Source organism: Euleptes europaea, chromosome 5 (assembly GCF_029931775.1).
Source record: "Euleptes europaea isolate rEulEur1 chromosome 5, rEulEur1.hap1, whole genome shotgun sequence".
Classification (NCBI taxonomy): Eukaryota; Metazoa; Chordata; class Lepidosauria; order Squamata; family Sphaerodactylidae; genus Euleptes; species Euleptes europaea.
In genome coordinates, this window is record NC_079316.1 from 41,663,115 (window position 1) to 41,682,687 (window position 19,573).

Consider the following 19,573-nt stretch of genomic DNA (forward strand, 5'->3'; position numbering starts at 1 on the left):
TGCCTTCTCTCCCATCCAGCTCATCCCATCCCATCCCACTCCTGCATCAACAGGCCAAAGGCAAACCCAGAGAAAGGTGTGCAGGTTTCTCTAGGGAGCATTATCTCATTCTGCAGCCCTGAAATGTGGCTCATTTACCAAAATGTTTGGTGACTAATGCCCACAACACATTTTCTGGATGACAAAAAAAAAAAAGTTCCTTTAAAAAATCAAGTTTGGAGAATATCTGCCTGAGTCACATTTCCCTTCTGGTTTATGAGATAGGCTCTCTGCATCAAATGGTGTGTTGCATCTCTACCTCTGCTCAGTCATCTGTTTTTCCCCTTCAGCAGTTTCAGATGATTATGCTGCAGTGTAACATACTTCATACTGTGGCAGTGAAGCATCACAGCCGTTTCACTTTGATGTGCCTGCTTCATTAACACTGAATGTGTTAATGTATTGATTTAATCCTAATACCAGCCAGGCAGCTGAACAATTCTCATTAATGGGAAATTAATATTTACATGCTCACTTGATGATATAACCTCGTTTTAGTTAAAATGGTTGTCATGTTGGTCCCTCGGAAAATGAGAGACACAAAATGGATGTCCATCTTGTTGTGAGCCTCCTCTAAACATATTACCCATTTTCCTTTTTAAACATCAAATCAGATGTACTTCATTTTAAATACAGGGTGTGTGTGCTGAAAGCATGTCCTTTATAAGATAAATGGGAGAGTGTAGTACAGGTGAAACTGGCATAAGTGGTAAGCTTTATAGGATAGGGAAGGGTTTCCAGTAGTGACTTCTTATGTCCAAAAAACAAAAGAGGATAGTCTATGGTCTGGGCTCAGAAACTGAGATAAGGATCACTAATGCAAGGAGAAATGTTAACAGATATTTCTTTCAATGTTTTAAAAATGTCTTTCAATATTTTTGGAGCCATTCCCAACCCTGTTACACAAAATTATATTCCTTTTAGAGTTTGGTATGGCCAGGCTGTTGAAACTGAACAATATGGCTACGCAGATTAGTTGGCTTTCAAACAACTGGAATGCAAGGCACATTTCCCTGACAAGACAGAGGCTGGACCTAGCTTTGACTGGAAGATTAGGAACAGGGAGCTCTAAAAGCTCTTTTTGGAGCTGTTTGGGAAAAACATGATTTGGCCATGGGTAACAGAAATGTGGCAGAATTATTACAGGCTGTGCATGCATATTTGTTTCTGCAACTGCTACTCAGCATACACATTTGTGAAGAATCAAATTATTGCACCCCCTGCCATAGCCAGAGATCACTCCTCTGGATGAAAATTATCACATATTTTTTCCTGTTTTGTAATGCTCATGTCAGAGATATACATCGTAAAGGACCAGTGCCAGAAAAAGAGGAGCGTGTTGGCTAGGCCTGTTAATGTTTTGGCAGAACGTAGAAATTCATAGGTAAATCCTTCAGCATCTCAATGAGCAACTCTCAAAAGTTCAAGAGAATTTTGAAAGAGAAGGATCACAGTAAACGCCAAGTGTCTGGCAAGGCTGCTAATCCCTGGTTTCCTCAGGAGACACTGTGTAACTAACAGGCTATTGCTTGTCATTTTACTTCTTTCTTCCTACGTGTGGACCTCCGAGTTCTCAGAACCACAAATCAGGCAATCCATTATAAAGAACATTTCATAATGAGAAAGATCGTCCTAATTTTCTTATGCACACATGTATATTTCTTCCTGAATACCCCTGATCAGCTCAACATAGTAAACAACTATAAATAATGTAATTATACAGGAACAGAGACAGTTTATGAAAGATATATATCAATCATACACATAGTTGTATGACAAATTTGATGATGGTTTATGGTGCTTGAACACCTGTTGAAGCCAAAATATTTTAGTAATTCTTAAAATATAAACCACTTAGCATAAATATAAACCACTTTGGCATGCAGAAGGTCCCAGATTCAATCCCCGGCATCTCCAGTTAAAGGGACTAGGCAGGTAGGTGATGTGAAAGACCTCTGCCTGAGACTCTGGAGAGCCGCTGCTGGTCTGAGTAGACAGTACTATATGAGTAGACAGTACTTTGATAGGCCAAGGGTCAGTATAAGGCAGCTTCATGTGTTCATATATTACCTTTTGATAATCTTTACAATAGCCCTGTAAGGTAGATCAGTGTGGTTATCCCCATGCCCTTGCAAGTTCTCAGCAGAGATACAATTCAAACCGGAGACCTCCCAAACCAACTTCAATTCTCTTAGCCACTGTGCAACTTACCTGTACATTACAAAGCCAGTGTGGTGCAATGGTGAGAGTGTCACACTAGGATCTGGGAGGCCCAGGTTCAAATCCCTACTCTGCCATGGAAGCTTGCTGGGCTATCTTAAGCCAGTCACACACTCTCAGCCTAACCTACCTCACAAGGGTTGTGAGGATAAAATGGAGGAGCCGAGAACAATGTAAGTTGCTTTGAGTCCCCACTGGGGAGAAAGACCAAGTATGATTGAAGTAAACAAATTAAAGACTTAGAAACCACCTTTTCCCCTTGGGAGCCCCAATGTTGTCTGTCAAGCCTGCATGAAGTGAGGGCATTGGCAGCCTCCAGTGCCACCTCCCCAAACTTGCCCTCCTGTGTTGCCAAGGCTCAGAAGTGGCCACATCTCAGAGATAATAAAGAGCTCATGTGTTGACAGGCTAATGGTCACTGAAGTTGCCAGGGCAGGCCATGCCAGCTGTAGGCAGCTTTGCAAGTGCCCAGATTCATCTCCCATTGGCAAGTTTCACTAACGGCCCAACCTTGTTTCCAGAACTTGAAATGTGCAAACTGGTGTTTAATTTTATTACATTTAAACACTGTATATGTACTTCATCTTGTAAACATATTTTTTTTACTCAGAACTCAGTGTATTTTCTCTTTTGGACTTAATGATGCTGAAAATCAAGCTAATGTCTGTCTAATGGGCTTCTTCAGCTTTCCATTTCGCCTCATTCAACAGAAATGAATGTAACCCCTTTGTCACTTGTTTAGTGGGGAAGGTACATTTCTTCCCACTGTAGGGAAAGGAATTAAGAAAGCCCCCTGTGTCCTAAGTCAACACACTTCTGACACCATGATATGCCTCTAGGGGGGGGGGAAAGGATCAATACTGGAGGCGGTAGGAGTTATAAGAACTTTGTTTATTGGAACACAACAGCCAACTAACTAGGGCTGCAGCTCCGGTTTGGGAAATACCTGGAGATTTTTGGGGTGGGGCCTGAGGGGAGCAGGGTTTGGAGAGTGGAGGGAATTTAATGCCATACAGTCCAGTTGCCAATGTGGCCATTTTCTCCAGGGAAACTGATCTCTATCAGCTGGAGAACAGTTGTAATAACAGGAGATCTCCAGCTAGTACCTGGAGGTTGGCAACCCTACAAATAACAGAACAAGCCTCAGTAACTCTCTCCTCCTTCAGTTATGGTCACAAGACCTGGGCTTCTGAGAGTTTTCCTTAAAGCAACAGTACCAATATACTACAGTGTCTTCACAGCAGATCACTAAACTGTGAAGAACAGCCTGCTAAATGGTGGTCTCGTGATTCTCACTTCTACCCCAACCCAGGGCATAGCTTTATGAAGAACAAACAATATATTGAATACAATCGGATGGAGGAGGCAAAGTGAAGAAAAGGTGAGGGTCAAGGATACGTATGTAAATATCTGGATAATAAAATTCCCCCAGAGCTAAATAATTGATTGTTTCTGGGGATCATAGAAATGTTTGGCTGCTTTTTTATTATTAAAAACACACACTTAAAAGTCCTCTTTCAGGAGACTGTTCTTTACTGCATCCCTGGTTAAAGCAGCAGTGAAACTTGTCTCTCTCTTTTGTCTTCGCACAGATAATGGTGTTTCCAAGTGACAGGTGGGTCAACCAGCTTTCCTTCAGAAGAATCAGATGATGGCCTTAGAAGGTATGTGACCTGATTGCCACACCCATACCAGAAACCAGCTTTTCTTGGCTTTTATCCCTAAATGAGTTAGCTCACAGGAACAAAAACAAACTTTTGAGTGACACAAGGATTCCAAAACCTACAAAAATTATCAAAGAAATGTAGATCTTGCTTAAGGTCTAGATAAGATTACTAATTGTACTTTTTATTTATTTTATACATTTAGCACAATTTCATCTGCCCTTCCATCAAGCAATCATGGACAATATACACAATTTCCCCTTCCATCATTTTATCACCACAACAACCCTTTGAGGGAGGTTATGCTGATTATCCAGCAAGTTTCACGGCAAGTGGGAATTCTAATTTGGATTAATTCAGAAATATTGTACCACTGTACTTTTTATTTTATGAGTTATCTTAGGGCTGTAGCCTGCTTACTGGGCAAGTGCGACAAATCCCCCTATTCATTAGGCTTGTTTTTAATACAATTTGAGTCTCCTTGCCCTTAAATAATTACTATGTGCCTGCAACAATCAGTGTTAATCATATTAGATTTAAGAGGCAGGTAGCTGCAGTATTCACATGATCATAGCTAGATTATTAACCCCTTTCTTGATGAAAGTGACTCGAGGGTTTTCTGTACATGGGAATATAATTTACAGAACAGTGTAATATACAGAGTCACATGTATCCTGATTCCCAAACAATAATGTAAATGTGACTTCTTCCTGCACAAAGGGATTCATGTTGTTGAATATGGCTACTCTTAACAAAATTACTGTAACAGAAAATGTCAATCATTTCATATGTATATGGATCAGATGATACCTTCTGTACAGGCTCAAGAGAATTAAGCTGGACTAACTTGTTTTCATCCCACCTTTATCTGACTCCCCCACACCTTATCTACGATTGGCAAAAAAATTCCCATTCAATGGTTTAACATTTCTAGAAGAACTATCGCACTTTCATGTGTACTGCACTGCACACATTGGCTTTTATTCAGTTTTGATCTTTAGTATTAAACAATTGTTGCAAAGAAAAAGTATTATTTAAAATTGACGAATTCTAAAGATCAAAAGCAAATATGTACAGTGCAGTACACATGAACAGGTGATTTATCTTTCTAAAAATATTGGCAAGTGGTTAAGGGTTTACAAAAACAGTAACTCTTTTTTATTTGTGAATTTTCTGTTTTTATGGTCTCAGAAAGCATGATGATGTCTTGAATTATTGCCCATGATTAATGTATCGGTGACCAAAATATGGTAGGAACTGTAATAAGGTATTCTGAAAAATGACCAGTTCAGCTGGAAAGATCAAAAGCAGTCCTGGGATGAGAGGTCCTATAAATGGAAATGGACCGTATACAAACAGGGAGGTTTGTTTAGATGCCAACTGGGAAGACAATATTTTTTCAAAATAACATTAGACCACCCCTTTGCCCTGGTTTAATTGTGGATTAATGAATTTAAAATTGATGGTCTGTCTCTTATTGTTCACCAGGGAAGCAGGGGGAAAAGATCATGAGCAAAAGATATATGGCGCAGCGCACATTCCATTTAAAATAATAGCTGAGCCAAATCCTGTTGATTTGAAGGGTCATGGGTTACAAGAAGATAGTTGCTCCAGCTTGGCTTTCTACTCCATGAGTAGCTAAAAAGCTGTGCCCAGTGGGAAAGAAATCTGTATTCACTTTTACTGTTACTGAAGAGGAGATAAAGCACCTGCCAAATAATCTATTGTGGTCTTCCTCAATAACCCAATTATCTTGTCATTCTTAGCACGCCAAGGAATGGGCTCCACTTTTGTCTTCTCATTGTGGCATGCTATTTTGTACAGAAGACACAATCCTGATTACTTTTTTAGAATAATGGACTTTTATCTTAGGAGGAACACTTGGTGGGACTGGTCTCCCTTTAGCTATTTCACTCTGCCTGGAGTCGGGGGCAAAATGGAAAACAGTTAGGTGACATTAATTGTTTGGTTTGTTAATGCTTGAGTTCATTAGCTCAGAACTGCAGAATGCAGATGGCTATTAGAGATGTTGATGATTACAAGCACTGGACTACAATCAATTGGATCAGTATTTTTGCTGTTCCTGTGTTGATGCTTTATTTTTAATACAGCGACAGGGATAAAGCCTAGCATCTTTGATACAAATGTGTGTGAACTCTACAAAATCTAGTTGCCGATTTCATGTTTATGCCAGGAAAGTCAAACAAGGATTTTGAGTGCCAGTGTGATCATCTGTTGTATGTTTGAGCAGGGATAAAATATGCAGAAGATAACTGGTTTGATACTGCAGAAATGAAAGTTGCCTGTATTTTTTGAAGTCTTACCAAATGGCTCCAGAAGGGCTGAAAAAGTGTGTGCGTGTCCTTAGTGAGAATAGGATTGTGAGCTGGGGCTAGTAGTCGAACATCTTATTACATCAACCAAAGGTCATCACAATTCTCTCTAGAGAAAAATACTTTAATTACAGAAGATAAAGTACATTAAAATATACAACTTTGCATCTATCGATCTCCACACAAGGAACAAAAATTCCCCTCATAAACTTAATAAGCTTAATTCCAAGATTCCCAGAGGTCTCTGTGATTAATGAGATTTTATTTGTTATACATATCTGTATCTATAGAAGGTAACAAATTGTTTGAGCTTCTGCCTAGTTCAGAAATGTATTAATAAGGTCATATATTAATATCTCAGTGCTATATATAGTGAGCAGTGAAGCAGATAATGACTGAGTTCTTCTGCTTCATTTGCCCCCCCCCCCAAAAAAAAAAAAACACCATGGCACAACTTGGTCAAGAAAATGGTGATGTAGGGAGTGCTTAATTCTTTTGTGTCACCCATATTCTCTCCAAGGGCTGTTTCACTCTCCTCTTTCATTTGTTTGTGGATAAACACATGGGTGGCGGGCGGGGAATGTTTTACTGCTGAAGGATGGTGGGAGGGAAAAGGACTGAGAATTCCCTATACCCTGTTACTTTTCTAATCAAAATTACAGCCTTAAAAAACCACCATGTGTTTTCTGTTGCATGCACTTATGTGCAGAAAGTAGTTTTTCCTCAAAATAGTATTCTGTTACATCAACATGTAAGGCATTTTCTGTGACATATTAATATACAGTCTAGTGTAACACTGGGTATTTTGTCCCCAGCATAACTTTAGACTGTATATATTAATGTGTCACATACAATCATTTCCTTCCTCTGCAGGTCTTCAGTTAGTACTTGCAGTTCACAGTTCAGAGCTAGCTAATTTATGCTTTTCATGAGAAAGAAATTACAAATAATTATAATAGGAAACAAGCAATTTGCAGTTGTGGTATAGGATGCTAATTAAAAACTTGCCAATGTAAAATGTGTGCAAACACTTTTTTTGAAAATTGGGGCCTTGTGTTCCCCCTCCCACCCCAGGAAGTTTTGAAAATGACAGTGACCAATTAAAAGCAGCTAGACATTTCAGAATTTTTTGAGTTTTATCAGCTACTTTTTATTTGTTATTGTGTTCAAGATCAGCTCATTACTTCAAACTAGCATTTTGTTTTGAGTGGTGATCAGCCAGATAGTTTCCTCAGAACAAAAATAAATGGATGCTGTTTTGATCCCTTTGTAGTTTAATTTCCTAATTAAGCTTAGCAGTGCACACTCCAGAAACCTCTCTCTATAATGGAGTCTAGCTGCTGCCAGGTCCTGCTTTTATGCTCTTTGCCCATGCTCAGAAGAATTTGAAAGAAAAGCAGCTATGAAACAACTCCTGTGACTGGGAGAAGAGCACTGTTCCCTCTAATGTACAATCCTATTTGCCACTACCTCCTGTCCTCCTCCTTCCTATTCCCTGGGAAACCTGTTAATGGGTGGGACAAGGTTGTTGGACTCCACATTTGAAGTCAAACACCTTGTAAAACAACAGCTGTGATTGAACAAACAGTATAGCTCCCTCTAATGTTCTCTCCTATATGCCTGTGAGAAGTGCTTCATCCCCCCTCCTTTCTGTTGCTCTGGAAAGCAATCCAAAGGCAGGAACAGGGCATAGGGCAACTGTAGAGCCCTGACCTGTTCCTATTTGGCATTCCTGAATTATCCCAAATAAACTAGATTTTTTTAAAATTTGGGGGGGGGGATCAGGATTGGAGAACTGGAGATTCTCAAATGTATATTTGGCTCAGATATACTGAATGCTAATATCAATTCAAACGACATTATTATTGTACCTGAAGCAATAGGCTGTCTGGTTAAACTACAATTCCTGGACTTGAGTGACAATGCTCTGCAAATTGTGTGCCATGAGTTGGCCGCCTGAAGTCCATAGGTCTTCTTCGATTGGCTAATAACCAGCTGAAATACTTGCCAGCAGAGGCTGGAGATCTCAGATACTGTAGCTGCAGACATTGAGCAGATAAACCAATCATTTAATAACTTTGCCTGAGAGGCTGCATCCATGCCTCTCTCTTCAGTACCTGACTGCTGCCCGGAATCATCTGAGGTGCATCCCTCGTCACCTCTGCAAGCTCTCCAGTCTCAATTATCCATGGCTGGAAACTGTCTGGTTTTCTTGCCACTGGATTTAGGTCGTTCCCGAGAACTGCAATATATTTATGTGGATAACAATATTTACTTACTTCCTACTCAACATTGTGTTCTAGCAAACTACAACACTATGTGAGTTTTTTTATTCACCCTTACGCTTGCTTAGATTTGCTAGGTCTTGCTCCAGAGATCCCTCTCACATTGGAGATGGTATCCTAGGATTCTCTCATCTATCTGTGCTGTGGCACATCTGCTTTATCTCTCACATGTACCGAGTGCCTAAAAATGTAAACACCCAGGGAGAAAAATAGGGAAAACAACAGGGTTTTCTCTCTCGCCGGGGTCTCCCCCACCCCAATTTTACTGATGGGAAATTTGGGGGTGGGGGTGGAGATGGAAAAAAAACTTTTAATGAAATATTCTCCAAGAATAATAACATAAATGTGTTTTAAGGCAAGGCTTTAAAATATTTCTTTAACAGTCCTTCACTCCCTCAAAATGTTCTCTAATAGGTATGTAAGAAACCTCAGTAATTGCAGTTCCAATACACTACACAGTACAACTCTCTGAGTCTTTTTCTGCTTCAAGGTCCTCTAGCGTTTACATCAGTGGTCTACAGCTAATTGATTGTGGAGCCCTACCTGCTAGGTTGCAAGCTCTGGTAGAGCTGCCATTTTTTTTGCTTCTTTTTGAAAGGACCTGCTTCTAGTGTGCATGTGCACAGCAGAAGGATGCCATAGCTCCTGCACCACCTTGCACATGCACTGAGAAGGCCAGCGAGAGAGCTGGGTGAGGTCACTTAGGTAGGGAGGGTTCTTTTTAGAAGGTTTCAAGAGCTTCTCTGTAAAAGCAAGTCCTTACCTTCTTTATCTTTCCTCAGCCTAGTCTCCAACCACCATTCTCCACCATCCAATGTTGATAGTGATGGAACCAAAAATCACAACTTCAAGTATAGGCTAATGGAGTCTGACCTTGCTGAGACTGACAAGGAAAAAGATCTTAGGGTCGTAGTTGATAGTTCACTGAAAGCGTCAACTCAGCGTGTTGCAGTGGTGAAAAAGGTAAACTATATTGGGGATTATTAGCAAAGGGATTGAAAATAGAACAGTTGATATTATAATGCCCCCATGTAGATCTAGGGTACAGCCCTCATTTGGAATACTGTGTACAGTTCTGAGTACATATCTCAAAAAGGATATTGCAGAGTAGAAAAAGGTACAGAAGAGGGCAACCAAGAGGATTGGGGAATGGGAATACCTTCCCTATGAGGAAAGTCTGAAGAGTGTGAGATGTTTCAGTTTAGAATAGAGACAACTAAGGGAAGACATCATAGAGCTTTATAAAATTATGCACATAGTGGAAAGAGTTGACAAAGATAATTTTTTCTCCTTCTCCCCAAACAATAGAAGTCGAGAGCATCCAATGAACCTGATGGGCAATAGATTCAGGACAGACAAGTGGAAATACTTCTTTACACAGAGAGGGATCAAAATGTGGAATATTAGAGAATAGGTCTATCAGTGGCTACTAGCCATGGTGACTAATGGGAATCTGGTGACAAGAGGGAACCTCCATGTTCAGAGGCAGTAAACCTGAATACCAGTGCCAGGAGGCAACATCAGGGGAAGGCCTTGGCCTTCTGTTGTTGGCCCTCCAGAGGACCTGGTTGGCCACTGTGTGAGAAAGGATGCTGGACTAGATGCACCACTGGTCTGGTTCAGCAGGGCTCTTCTTATGTACTTAGGTTTTTACTTCTAACTTTTATTATCCACACCCCCTCCTTTTTCCTGATTGGCAAAAACAAAAATATGCTCCCTCTCTGACACCAGGCATGTTTGAAATATTGCATTTTTTCCCTCCAAAACCCTCAAGGAAAAGATCCTGGCTTACTGGGGCTTCTGGGTTTGCAGTACTTTTATGTCTCTCTGTATTTCATCCCTGGAGTCTTACAAGCAGGACAGGATGCAAGGAAAAGGACCAGGGGAGAAATCATGGCTGCCTCACCTCCTGAGTTAGTGTAAATTTAAAGGTATTGTAGGCTATGGCAATTCTAGATTCCAGGTTACTATTGTGACCTGAAGTTTGCCCATGATGCCCAATGGTTTGGTGGCCCTAAGCCTGTGAACTGTATTACAGAGTTTAAAAGAAAGAGGAGGGAAAGGAAGAGCCGACCTTAAGAGGAATGCCCTACAAAACACAGAACTAACTATTTACTAGGATATGAGCTGTCCTGCAGGCTATCTTTTGTCTTTGTTGGGAACTTCTGCAGTAGCTAGGAGAAAGCTGAAGTCAGCAGGTGACTGTTCTTGGTGGGGTGGGCAAAGGTAAGAGACTTTTCCCACAGTATAGGAGGGGGGACAGAGAAACCTGGCTTGGAGAGGAAGCAGCGAATCTTTCAGTCTTCAAACCAACTTTCAGTGGTACTGGAATCATTCAGTGCTCAAATGATAGAGTAGATCGTGACTAGTTTTATATTCAGGCTGGATTATATACACAGGATTATGATCAAGATTTACTGAATAACTGAAGTGGGACTCTTGTTTGAAATCCATTCACACACACACGCAGACTCCATGCTGGAAAAAAAATAATTTTGGGATATTTGTCTTCCTTTACTTCTCTTTAAGTTACATAGCAGTCAGCCTTCCTTGCAACACTGACTTAAGCAGCAAAGGCTTGAGACTGCAAACAAACCACAGATCTTTAATACATTGAGCCTTGTCTCTTGTGTTCAAATGAGGATTCTAAGCCAAGATTTAATCATGATTAAGAATCCAGTCTGTGGGAAAGAAGCAAACTCCTGTTTTTAAAAGCACTCAATTCCAGATGATGTACATTGTATAATCTGCCTTGAGTTTCAGTGAGAAAGGCAGATTATAAATAACATAAATAAATAAAATAACCACTTATAGTTCCTAAACTAAGAAGTCTTCAATCATAATTTGACACGTGGAAGAGGGGAAAAGGGGAAGGAAATGCATGAACCCTAAGGATTTCGGAATTGTCCGGTAATAGGGTTGCCAACCTCCAGGTACTAACTAGCTGGTGATCTACTGCTATTACAACTGATCTCCAGCCGATAGAGATCAGTTCACCTGGAGAAAATGGCCACTTTGGCAATTGGACTCTATGGCATTGAAATCTCTCCCTTCTACAAACCCTGCCCTACTCAGGTTCCGACCCAAAAACCTCCCGCCGGTAACGAAGAGGGGCCTGGCAACCCTATCCGGTAGGGACAGCAGTAGATTTTTGGGGATCTTGGCAGTGAATGGAGGCCTCTTAAGAATGCCTGTCTCTGTCTGTTCGTAAGCTTACAGGTAAACTCTGAAAGTACATATAAGACTATAGAAAGCCAGTGTGAACATTAGTGCACCGGTGTGACACGTTTCTGATGACCCAGCCATGCCAGGAGCTTAAGTTAACCCCACACAGAGAATGTTTCAAAAATCTCAAGGTTACAAAGGCATATTAAAACCATGGTGGGGTCGGTTAGGGCTTCTGCTCAGCAAGGTTTCTGACTGACTGTTGGAGATTTAATTGGCTGTGCACAGTTTTTTAAATGTTGCTTTGGCAGCATCTGCCACCACAGCACAAGAATCTGCACTGTGTTACTGAAGTTAAGCTGTGGCAATCATTTTGTGGCTGGCTTCTCCTGTGGCAGCCATTTTGTGGCAGCCATCTTGTTGCTGCGCCCACCATGCTGTGTCAGAATTCCAGATGTGCCCACAGGCTCAAAAAGGTTGGGTACCCCTGCTTATTGTGTGGAATGGACCACTGAAGTTTTTTGTGGCATGGAGGTAAATAACATCACCTGATAAATATCATCCCATTCATCCTCTATAAAATGGAGAAGACATTTTCCTCCAAGGCACTTGGCAACTCCATTTATAACTTATAGGCAATGTTAAACTTGCTTAATATGACAGAGAAAAAATTTATTTGTTATGGATGCGTCTGGTCTCCTTAATTTTGGGGCTTGCTCCTAGGTCCAAAGAAAATTGACCAAGGCCTGGAATAGAGACAATCTTGGTTGGAACTTAGAAATCTCATGCTTAGGGTTGCCAACCTCCAGGGACTAGCTGGAGATCTCCTGCTATTACAACTGATCTCCAGCCAATAGAGATCAGTTCTCGTTAGGGTTGCCAGGTCCCTCTTCGCCACCGGCGGGAGATTTTTGGGGCAGAGCCTGAGGAAAGTGGGGTTTGGGGAGGGGAGGGACTTCAATGCCATAGACTTCAATTGCCAAAGTGGCCATTTTTCTCCAGGTGATCTGATCTCTATCGGCTGGAGATCAGTTGAATTAGCAGGAGATCTCCTGCTACTACCTGGCAGTTGGCAACCCTAGTTCTCCTGGAGAAAATGGCTGCTTTGGTGGTTGGACTCTATGACACTGAAGTCCTTCCCCAAACCCTGCCCTCCTCAGGTTCTGCCCCAGAAACCTCCCGCCGGTGGTGAAGAGGGACCTGGCAACCCTGCTTATGCTTGAGCTTGCATTCTTTTAAATGGTATTGCCTCTGGAAGCCTGGCCACTTCCTTTGCAATAAAGTTGCAATTGCCACATTGAGCTGCAGAGAGTTTTATAGGAATCTGTTGTTTCAGAAAACAAGATGGGCACTAAAAACACTTGGCTAATTATACCACAGGGAGCCCCCCAACTTGGATTGGTCCCAGTCTGTTGAGTTCTTGGCATAGTGGTTAATTAACCCCTGCTTTTTCTTATTTTGGTTGGAGAATTGAGGGCTTTTTGGTTAGAAGATTAAATAAACACAGCCAAGAGTCTGCCATTATGTCATAATATACAATTAAATTAGTATAGTGTGGGCATATTTTTAAAACATTGCATCAAACTGCATAATTAAGTTCCTTTTACTACTAATTTTGTCAGGATGTACTTGGCATAAACATGAAAACAGTTGAATAGTCCGATAAAATAAATGAATTTGCTTTTATAACTGTACTTTTAATATTTGCTAATGTAAAAAGCATTTCCCTTGAAAAATGTTAGTCTAAACATGTACCTTTTAAAAATAAACAATTCTGTGCCTTTGTCTTCTTGTTCAGTTGCCAGTCCCCCCAGCTCGGATGGCAGATCCTCTGCCCTTGCCTCTTGTTTCCCACTGCTGCTCAGAGCAGAGGTGGGAGAAAATTTTAAAAAGACCACTGGTCGGGTTTGGCTGGCTACGTGGTAAACAAAAGGAAGCTATACCCTCAGCAAACAGCTTGAAAAAAGACAGGTAGGTTTGGGGCCTTTAGCTCAAAATGGTGTGTGTTCTGCTTAGCTGAGCTTCCTTTTAAAAGTCAGCTAACTAAAGGTGAGGTTTGTGACAACAACAAAGCATGTTTTTTGGTTCTCGTAGGTTATCCGGGCTGTGTAACCGTGGTCTTGGTATTTTCTTTCCTGACGTTTCGCCAGCAGCTGTGGCAGGCATCTTCAGAGGAGTAACACTGAAGGACAGTGTCTCTCAGTGTCAAATGTGTAGGAAGAGTAATATATAGTCAGAAAGGGGTTGGGTTTGAGCTGAATCATTGTCCTGCAAAAAGTGCTAACCATTGTCCTGTAAGTATCAAGATAATGTGTTAATGAGGTAAGTATCAAGATAATGTGTTAACATACCACACCCTCATTAACACATTATCTTGATACTTACAGGACAATGGTTAGCACTTTTTGCAGGACAATGATTCAGCTCAAGCCCAATCCCTTTCTGACTATATATTACTCTTCCTACACACTTGACACTGAGAGACACTGTCCTTCAGTTTTACTCCTCTGAAGATGCCTGCCACAGCTGCTGGCGAAACGTCAGGAAAGAAAATACCAAGACCACGGTTACACAGCCCGGATAACCTACGAGAACCAATGAACTCTGACCGTGAAAGCCTTCGACAATATTTTAAAGCATGTTTTGTTCTCTTGCTGCGATTCTGATCAGAATTAAATCAACATTTTGTACCCTAGCTTGTTGACAAGAAGGGGATTTTAAAAAAAAACACCATTAGTTTGTTTCACCTGAATGGGCCTGAGACTGAAAAAGGATGACTTGCTGAAATACACCAAGTGTATTTGTGGCAGAAATGAGATTTGAACTATGCACTTCTTATATCACAGCCCATTCTCTTATCCATGATACTACAGTAGTTCCCAGAATAATAATAATATTGAAATCTTGACTTCCAGGGCCTTACATGAAGAGAAGGAAGGGGGAACTTGTGAGCCTGCCATTTCTCATTGGTGACATTGTCGAGGTTCAGGGTTGTGTCCAGAATCTTAAAACACTATAAATAGTAGATTATATTTTAATGTATTCATATAACATTAAAAGTACATGGGTAAATAGGTCAACAGCTAACAAACTCTTTACATATTAACTGCTGGTATTACCACCACTACTTCTATACAGGAATAATAAACTAACAAACTGATTTGGTTTTAAAATGTGCTTTATTTTTTTCCTGGTTTTGGTCTCCTTATTTCCAACTGCTGTTTTTCAGCTGTCACATCTCTTTCCCTTCTTCTGGCTTTGCCATCTTAGAATTCTTCCAGCACTCACATTTGCTTCATTCCGCTGCAGTAGCATTAGAGTTATCACAACATCTGCAGTTTACTGTGAAATCTGAACTGTCAGGAGCATTGTTGTAGCTAACCGTAGTTTGCTCTCACATAGTTTGCTTTTAAACCATGTCTTGTCATTGTGTCTGGATGGATAATGTCTGAAAAAGTTGCTATTTTAAAGCAAGCCATTCCACTGCAGATAGTTAACTGTGCTAGTACCTCAGAAATTTGGAATTCCTAAAACACAGAGGAGCTTGAGTTTTAGGTGCTGTGTCCATAATCTAATGTTTCACCTTGGTTTGAAAGTGATGCTCAGTGATGGCCAAACCCTGGAGAGTGTGTGTTCCAAAGTTTGTTCCTGTAATAAACTCCCTGGCTCTGTGAATTAACCATGGAATCTGAACTAGCGTAGCCTTGATCGCACCTAACAGTATTTTGCCATTTGCTTTCAGACCAGAGTCTGGGGAGGGGCCATGGCTTAGTGGCAAAGCATCTGCTTGGCAAGCAGAAGGTCCCAGGTTCAATCCTTAACATCTCCAGTTTAAAGAATAAGGTAGGAGATGATGTGAAAGACATCTACTGGAGACCCTGGAGAGCCGCTTCCAGTCTGAGTAGACAATACTGACCTTGATGGACCAAGGGTCTGATTCAGTATAAGGCAGCTTCATATGTTCATATGTTCAGTTTCTAGTTTGAGAGCAAACTATTCTTAGCAGTAAATGTAGTTATGCTGGTGCAGATGTCACATTATTCCATAGGTGTTATTAGACACAGGAAAGGAAGGAGTAAGGAAGGTTCATGCAAACATGAGGGGGAAGAGTGTTTGAGACTGCCGGCACTCGGCAGTTGTTGAGCTTAATGTCTGAACTGTGCCTTTGTGTTCCAACTCATAATTGATCATGAACGCCTGGTTTTATATTTATAGTTGTCTGCCATAGGTTTATATTTAGAACATAGTCTGAAATAAAAGCAACAGAAAGAATGGTCTGGACTTTGACGGTATTGAGTTGTTCATTTTACATAATGGCATATAGGATTTTATGTGTTGCAATTTAAAAGGGGGGGTTGTCACTCATGAGTGCTATATCATTATAGAAACTACATGCTTGGAGAATACATTGGCTTGTTGACAATTATTATTATTCCTTTGAAAAAGAGCCTTTTACTGGAAATGTACTGGGGTTTATTTTTGAATTGTTTTTACTGTTTTTACTAAGGATTGATTAGTTGTAATTTTTATAGCCACTGAAAGTATGATCTCACGTGGGTGGTGATACTCAAGGATCCTGTTCCATTCTGGTTAGACCCAGCTACCTGGCTAGATGTCAACTGTCTTCCTTCCTGCCCTGAATCTAATGGATAGCTCCTCCCTTCCCTCAGCAGCTCCCAACTCTTATTCTTATTCTTATTATTAGACCCGTCTCACCACTAAGATCAGGACTTTGATCTGCCCATGTCCTACGGCACAAAACCAGGACAAAACAAAACAGTGTTGTGTAGCCCTATTTTTAAAACGTGCAGAAAATATAGAGGTTTGAAACATCTTGCATATATCCATATAGAAGTGCTAAACATTCATTTATATTTGTGCGAATGTATCTATATTTAAACCCTAAGTCACTGTGTAATGTGTGATGGTTTTGTGTTGTCTTGTTCTAAACAGGCTAAGAGTCTGCAGGATTCTGTCCAAGGACTGAGGGAATCCATCCTGGAGCAGAGGGCAACCAGTTGCAGAATCCACCAGCCAGGAACTGGAAGCAGGTACTAGGCATCAGAAAACAAGTTATGCCTTTTCAGGCAGCCAATCAAAGTTAAGCAAGAAGGTCCTGGGGGGGCTTCTATGACAGCAGTAATTAATCCAAATAAGCCCCAGGCAGTGCCTAATGATGCCAAAAATCTTGGTTCTCAATTGAAACAAGGAATTTAAAGGGACAGTACTGAGGCTTGAAACTGTGTACTGGTGTGCCCTTGAACTTCTTCAGAGTGTATCTTTTCACTTCTCTGATGAAAAAAAGAGTATCCTCTAATATTGTGTGTGTGTGTAAAGTGCCTTCAAGTCACAGCCGACTTATGGCAACCCCTTTTTGGGGGGTTTTCATGGCAAGAGACTAATATTAGGACTGTGAAAAGCAGCGTGTGGGCTAAGTGTTAGCTAAAAGAAAAAGCGGAGGGAAGGGAAATAAGCCTGTTCATTCCCCTGAGATATCTGAAGAGATATGATTTCCAAATTCCCTATCTCATGATTCCTTGTGGGCCCATAACTTCATTTATAATAGAAATGCCAATTTAAATAATCTAAATAAATAAATAAGCAACACGCATACCTCACCTCTGACTCCTTATCTGGTGATTCAGATATTTGAACTCTCTAGGTAGATTATTTAAGCTCAAGGTAATTTTCAGTGAGGTAATGATTGCAGTGTCACACAAGGGGCACTAAGCCAGCTGCTAGTAAGGAATCTCTGAAAAGTCTATGAATATTAAATTACCAAAGCTTTTTGGAATATCAGTTTATCACTCTTAATAACGTTGACATAATAGCACACATAGAGTTTATTACTTGCTGGTTCTTGTAGGTTATCCGGGCTGTGTAACCGTGGTCTTGGTATTTTCTTTCCTGACGTTTCGCCAGCAGCTGTGGCAGGCATCTTCAGAGGAGTAACACTGAAGGACAGAGAGTTCAAATATCTGAATCACCAGATAAGGAGTCAGAGGTGAGGTATGTGTGTTGCTTATCTTCAGTGTTACTCCTCTGAAGATGCCTGCCCCAGCTGCTGGCGAAACGTCAGGAAAGAAAATACCAAGACCACGGTTACACAGCCCGGATAATCTACAAGAACCAATGAACTCTGACTGTGAAATCCTTCGACAATATTTATTACTTGCATTCAATTGTTCTTGCCAGGGTCATCCTGCCTCTTTGCTCAGAGTACCTGTATGTTTCTTGCCCTTCATTTTGCTAATTTTACAGCACACCCAAGGGCTCACAAATTAAAATACAAGTTCAGCACTATGCTGGTAGATTCTAGAAATTAATCATAAATGTCTCCAGTTACTAACTTTTTCTAGCAGAACCTATAGGTCAACCAATAACTAATTGTTGTCGTCTAGAAATGTGACCATTGATCATAGAGCTTCCCTGCTCCCCCCCCCCAGCAGCCATTTGCAATCTAGGGCTGTCAGGTCCCCCCTCACCACCGAAGGGAGCTTCCCAGAGGCGCGGCTGGAGTGTCGAACTGTAGAGTTTGGAGGAGAGAATGCTAGAGGGTCCTTGTCACGATGCCTGCGCTTTCGGGGTAAACCCAGAAGTGACATCATCGTGCATGTGTGGATCACTTCCCCCCCTTCAGCTGGCCTGCTTCAGCTTGCTGACCAGCTGAGGGGCAGTGGTCAGCCCGGTTAATTGGTGGTCAATTGCCTGTCATAACTGGGCAAATTGGAAGCCTGTTGCAACCCCAGGAAAGTTTATTCCCAGGATTGTGGGACCTGCATAAAGTAATAGCCATGTGAATCTGTGTGCTGCAGTGAGGAGAGAGAAGGGGGTGAAATTATTTAATTCTACCTCTTCTGGAAGAGGTAGGAGGGACAGTTTCATCCCCTTCTCCCTCCCCACTGCAGCCTCCTGACCTGTGTGGCTTTTTCCACATGGGTCTCACAACTGTGGAATAAACATTCTGGGTTTGACAAAAGGAGAAACTCCCAATGACCTAACAGGAATGCTTCCTGATTAGCCGGAGTGAGAAAAGGAGAACATTTCAAAATAACAAAAGGGAGGAGAAATGTCTTGGCAGGAAATAGGCATTCTAAGTTACCTCACTGAGCTGGGATTTGTGGTGGGAAATTCCATGGTCCAAATTAAATCACTTTGGACTATTTGGTGGGAAAGGCTAACCTGAGCTTTATTTCTTTCTAAGATTGAGCAATGAGGTGGCCAGATCCATTGTACTAGAGTACTCTTCATTACTGAGAAGTCCTGATTAATGATCTGAGGGCTGAAAAAAAGAGGGACACTTTGTAAGGTTGCCATTGTTTCTAGTAAGCACCATGAGATTATGTGGAATTATACCAAATACTGCCCCTACTCTTTTGGCTCTCTCTCCCAGGCCTCATTTGACTGGTACGGAAGAACTAGTCTTGGTTACCAAGGTAATACAGATACATTTTCTGGCCACCATGAAAATCATGACTGAACAAAGTACTTTGTTGACAGTAGCAGAAGATTCCAGTTGCTTATGCTGTCAAGAAAACCAGTTGCCAGTATGAGTACGTATTGAAGGCATAATTGTTTTCTAGAAGAATGGGAACAACTTAATTTTCTCAGTGCAGTTGATGTCATTCAGAAGGATCTGGACATAAACTTTCTCTTTTGATAACATTTCTTTTACTTGTTCTGTCTCAGCAACAAACTAGACAAGGTGGCATCCTCAGGTCTTCCATGGGGATGCCGCTGCCGCTTTAAAATGATTTAAAATTGCAGCAAGGGTCTGATTCTGATCTGACACAGTTGAAAAGGCACAGATGGGGGAGGGAAGCAAGAATGACTCAGTGCGCTGTGGGCCCAATCAAGACCAGGACCT